At 36.2% G+C, this 6,000-nt stretch overlaps 1 long non-coding RNA gene across 1 annotated transcript in view; it reads left to right on the forward strand.

Annotated features, from left to right (window-relative positions):
* LOC138804758 (uncharacterized) overlaps positions 1-5,666 on the forward strand; it is a 62,126-nt gene extending 56,460 nt beyond the window's left edge. The window contains exon 3 of the long non-coding RNA XR_011365340.1: positions 5,566-5,666. This is a non-coding gene — a long non-coding RNA (uncharacterized lncRNA). The remainder of the gene's footprint in view (positions 1-5,565) is intronic.
* The last annotated feature ends 334 nt before the right edge of the window (positions 5,667-6,000 follow it).

The raw sequence follows: 6,000 nt of genomic DNA on the forward strand, positions 1-6,000 counted from the left end.
ATTTCTCTAGGCTTAAGCTTTTGAAATTCTTCATCATTTCTTTAGAATCTAACAGAATGATTGTTGCTTTTTCAAATTCTTGGTTGGGAATCATGAGCTCTTTTGCATCTAGTAATGTTCTGTAATGAAGACGACATTTAAACACAACTGAGGATTATATATGAGTTGCATTTCAATAGGAAACTTGACTTCTCAAAACATATTGAAAAAATTAGCCCAAACTTCCAAATGTGTATTCCTTTCTGGCTTATTTTTTATTCCTTTCTGGGTTTGTTTTATTGACACAAAATTATACTACCTATTGCACTGAAAGTATCACTATGTCATTCCACTCTCTAATCAGCTGAGTTAGTCTGAGTGCTAGAATTCCTGGCTTGTATCACATTGTCCTACCATAGTTTTTTGATTTATTTAATCTAGATACAGACTAGCAATTCTGAACTTCTCCAATAATATTTTTCACTAGAGTGATGGCTCAGGCTGTTTATGTACTATTTTCAAAGATGTTCTAACATTTGACTCAGGATATGAACATTTTCAGGTGCACTGAACGGGTCTCTGATTCATTCCTCTCTGGATCCGATCCCTTTATTAATGATGACTTGAATTTCTTACTATCTCTGTTCCCACCTATGTAATATTCTCAAGCTTTTTGGGGAAATTTCACTTGAGGACTTTCTACTATTAAAAATTATCACTTGATTTTATTTTTACTCAAGACATATTTTCTAACTTTTCTACAGAATCTGAGAGTTGTTCCATATGTGTGTTTGAACATATAAGTGCATCTGTGTGTATGTGTGTATTTGTATGTATATATGTATGCAAAAACCTGAAGCCCTTCTTCAGCAATCTTGCCCATAACTAGTATTCCATCACTTGAGACATTATTCTAATGCATCTTTTGCCTGGTTAATTATAGTATTTTGCCCAAGCTCGATACAATCTGAACTTCCCAGACTGCTTTACATTCTTAAGTTTTATTTCTCCAGGGGTATCAACTTTTGAACTGCAACCATTTTAGTGAGTGTAAAATCTGTTTTCCAGAGTTTTAACTCGAGTTCATATAAAGATAGATGAACATACACATTACATATGCTGAGTATACACTGTTAGAAATGTGATCATAAGCAGGGTTCAAGTGTTTCACACCTGTAATCCTAGCTAATTAGGAGGCTGAGATCTGAGGATTGCAGTTCAAATCCAGCATGAGTAGGAAAGTTTCTGAGGCATTTATCTCTAATTAACCACCAGAAAACTGGAAGTGGTGTGGGGTTCAAAGGTAGAGAAAAAGTTTTGAGCTGAAGAATAGAGGGACAGTGCCCAGGCCCGGAGTTCAGGCCCCACTACCATCAAAAAAAAGAAAGAAAAGAAAAAGTAAAAGAAATGTAATCTTAGCCACTAGTTCATTGCTAGTATAATTCCTACTCTCGACATGGCCTTTTTTCCAGTTAAGTCCATGGTCTTATATCTGAATTGCTTGGAACCAGAATTATTCTTCCATTCTACTTTTTACAAATTTGAATGATTAGCTATCATGATTTAGAGGTAGTAGAAGAAAGAGACTGTTCTCATCCTTCATGTTCCACTTAGTAGTAATGCTTTCTCTATGTCACTCCCATAGATCTACATACTGGCCTTGGCTTTATTATTTGAAAGTTGTCTTTTTTGCAGAGTCTTGTATAGAGTATTGAACCATTATACTTAAATACAGAACTTCTCTTTCTCCTATTCCTATTGTTTCTCCTTCTGTTAACTTATGTACACTTGGATAATAATGCACAACACAAACACTGACAAAAAATGTTTCTGAGTACCTTCTTCCCACTTAAAATAGGTCTGAATTTACAGAGCACTTAGGAAATTTGAACTTAATGTACTCCAGGATATTGTTTTACTTTTTCATGTTTTTTATTGTGAAAATGGTGGACAGAAGGGTTAGAGTTACATAAGTAAGTTAATGACTACATTATCTAACGAGCATTGTTACCTCCTATTTTGTCTTTCCCCTGCCATGCCTTTTCTCCCCACAACCCCAACTCTCCCCTCCTATCCCCAAGTTGTAAAGTTCGTTTTGAACATAGTGTTTTGTTCGTCTCATTGTTACAACAGGTCATACTGTATCCTTGTTTCACCATTTTATTTCCCTTCCCCTCCCCACATTAGAAAAATGTATGTGCAAGGTCACTGATATCAAACAGTGGAAATGGGTTATACCATGGAGGAAGAAAATGGAAGAGAAAAAAAAACCACATAATATATATTAGATACATTAAAAACAATAGTAAGAAAGAAAAAAAACAAGTTATGCCCCTATTTTGGGGCTCATTTCACTTAACATAATCTTATATGGCCATTTGTACATGGATAATGTTTTATAAGCCATGTAAATTCCATATTTTCTCGTTACTAAGTTGTCTCTGAAACACGTGTTACCTCATGCCCAAAGATGTCTTTGTGCTATTTCAATGAAGCCAGAAAATATTCACTTTGCCTGGAGCAGCACCGTAGATTGTTACTGAAGTAATTGGAAGGAACTTTTACAGGAAGTAGAAACTGAATCCAGGAGAGAAATTGAACATAGAGAAATGACAAAGTTCAAGTTAATTTGTGCTGTCCTTTTACTGTACAAGAAAATAATCCAAGGCTTGAAGGAAACTCTGTCCCTGACTTTTTCGAGTTTGCTCTTTATTCATAAAACTTTCTGTAGACTTCTAGTTGAGAGTATTACAAAAGGAAACAATATGCCATTTGAAGGCCAGCATAGAAAAAAATGGAAATAACATTGTTGTACAATGTTCTACTGCAAAGAAACAAGGATACTGAGGTTTTAAAATGTCTTATGCATGGATATTTAACTCCTGAGACGATTCTCTTTGTTGTAAAAGTCAGATATCCATTCCTTTCTTCTGGTCCTGAGTTTGCCATATCAAAAAGCAGGATCCAGTGAGTATGATCAGCAAAAGGAGCCTCTTTTCAAACCAGTGCTTTAAGGATGGTTCCAAAGAAATATGTGGGGTTTTTTTGTTTGCTTGTTTGTTTCTGTCGTTTGTGCTGCTTCTGGGGCTTGAACTCAGAGCCTGGACCCTGTCCCCGAACAATTGTCTTTCCTGCCCAACTGCCCCCACAGCTAGTACACTACTGCTTGAGCCAAAAGCCCATTTCCGGATGTTTTGGTGTTTAATTAGAGATAAGAATTTGACAGATTCTCCTGCCTGGATTGGCTTTGAACTGAGATAGTAAGAAAGCTAAGTGACATCAACTATATGGACTTCTCTTTGGAACCAAGAAATATTAGATGAAGATTATTATAAAGGTAATATTTGACCATTTTTAAAAGAAGAGAATACATCCAGCAAAGAAGCCATAACTTAAATAATTCAGCAAAAGTAGGTTCACTGAATCATATTGGAAAATTTTTTCTGCTTGGGAAGATTACTATTCACTTCATAGTTCCTTTTGGGGAAGCTTAAAGTATATTTGACATTTTTTGTTTGTTGTGGGGCTTGAACTCTGATCCTGGCACTCTTCCTCAGCTCTTGAGCTCAAATTGAGTGCTCTACCAGTTTAGATACTGCACCACTTCCTGATTTCTGATGGTTAATTGAAAATAAGTGTCTCATGTACCTTCTTGACCATGCTAACTTTGAACCACAATCCTCTGGTCTCAACCTCTTTGAGTAGCTAGGATGACAGGTGTGAGCCACCAGCACCCGGCTCATATTTGTAGTTATGTGCACTTAATGACACTGTAGACGAATAATGGAAATTTGAATCAAATGATGACATTTCAGCTTTTCAGAAAATTTGAGGTAGCAATAAATATGTCCTCCTTTTCCATGTTGTTACATTAATGAGTCAAGCTATTGGACTCTTACTTTAGCATCCTCTGATGTCTGTGGCGGTGGACTTAGTATAAATAATTATTAGTAGAGAAATATAGAAAGACAGATTTTTAGAAAGCAATGGAAATCAGATAGGAAAGAATAACATAGAATGGCATTCAATTTATCACACAGAGATTAAGAACTAGCCTAAGTGATATAGAATGCTAAAGATAATGAAGAATAAGCTTGGTTTATAACTAGTTCTTCAATAATCAAATATGGTTCCCTAGAAGAATTTCTGGTATAATTTAGTTATTATTATTGTGAGGTCTGCTCCTGGATGGTTCCTCTCAGCAAAGTCTCCACCCAGTACCTGTGTTACCTAGGCAACTAGGACACCTGGAAGAGGTCACATCTGCATCCGCTGAGGTCAATCTGAATTTGATGTGGCCACACTTTTCTGCACCCATACCCTAGATAAGGCCTAGCCCAGGCCCAGACGCCCTCTCTCTGCTCTTTTCTAGCTCTTTCTCAGGTCTTTCCTTCTCTTCTCTTTCCCAGCTCTCTTCTCTTTCCTAGCTCTCCCTTTCCCACCTCTTTCCCAGATGCTCTCTTTTCTAGCTCTTTTCTCTCTTTGCTAGCTCTTTTCTCTTTACCAGCTCTCTCTTTCCCAGCTGTTTCTCCTTCCCAGATCTCCCAGCAATCTTTCTCAGGCCTTTCCCCACCACGTGGAGGACCAAGATGGCCTGGTGCCAGCTGGAACTAAGAATAAACCTACTCCTTACCTGAATACCACGTGCATGGTGCTGTTTTTACTCGGGTATCTCTTTTTTAAAAAAACTAACAATTCTCATTTATTTCTTCCATCTGGATTTATTCCTTCACTTCTATCACAACTATTAATTAGCTGGTGCCTTTTTAGTGCCATACTGAGCAAAAAGATTTCCAATTCTCACTGAGACGACCCTTCTCATTGTGATTAGCAGTGACCACTCAAAAACCTGGAATCTTTGAATTTCCAGGATTAATCTTTAGTTGATATCTAAGCACATTCCTGACATTAATTGCAGTGACTTACTAACAAAATGTTTTTTTTCTCAACACTGCCTTCTAATATAGGTAAAGTACATGAATTAAGAAATATTCTTAAGTTATTATTGGAAGGAGCAATTTTATATTAAAATATAGGTTCTTTATTTGGCATTTATTAGCTAAAGAATTTTTTGCCAGTCCTGGGGATTGAACTCAGGGCCAGGGAACTCTTCCTGAGATTTTTCTTTTCTTTTCTTTTCTTTTTTGCTTAAGGCTTGCACTCTACCACTTGAGGCACAGCACCACTTCCTTTACTGTTTATGTGGTACTGAGGAATTGAACCCAGGATTCTTGCATTCTAAGCAATCACTGTACCATGAAGCCACATTCCCAGAGCCCTAAATGACTTTCTTAATATGGCATTACTTTTTCATTAGATTACTATGTAGTATAATTTAGGCTAGGTGGTAGAAAAGGAAGTGGAAAACAATACTAAGTCCAGTAAGGCTAACATTCCTATCACATCCCTAAAGAAGTACAGTGTTAAGACCTGCAGGACTCATAGGGATGTTGCATGTTACATTATTATATAAAAAAACATAAAAATTCATCCCTGACATCCACAACATTATACTTACACATTCAAATTCAAGAGCCAAAAATCTAAACCTTTTTATTGATTGATTTTATTTATTGTATTTCCTAGGAAGGAAGAAGGAGAATGTAGAAGGTGATGTTGAAAAAATATGTATATTGGCTCCTAGTCCACATTTTTGCACTTTTAAAAAGTGCTACTGATGAACTCCACATCTACTTTAATATGCTGTCTGCACAAAATGCAGAAAATGAAGACATTTATTCTGGTGGATAGTCACATATATTAACAAAATACAGTTCTGGATAAAAAAGTTACCATTATAAAGTCTTGTCTATAAAATTGTTTCATGTCCTACTAGAACAAAATGTAGTCTTGAAATTAGTCCAGCTTTCTTTGAGATTTTATGCTGTCTCAGTATTAAGATGTTCTCTAATTCCAGTAACATGGAAGCATAAAAGACATGATTTGAAGATCTCAGTAGTTTGAGAAACAAAAGTACATAATAGTTTCCTTCCTGCAGAGACATGTGATGGCAAGTATGAC

Source organism: Dipodomys merriami, unplaced genomic scaffold, assembly GCF_024711535.1.
Source record: "Dipodomys merriami isolate MVZ:Mamm:240054 unplaced genomic scaffold, mDipMer1.0.p SCAF_371, whole genome shotgun sequence".
Lineage (NCBI taxonomy): Eukaryota > Metazoa > Chordata > Mammalia > Rodentia > Heteromyidae > Dipodomys > Dipodomys merriami.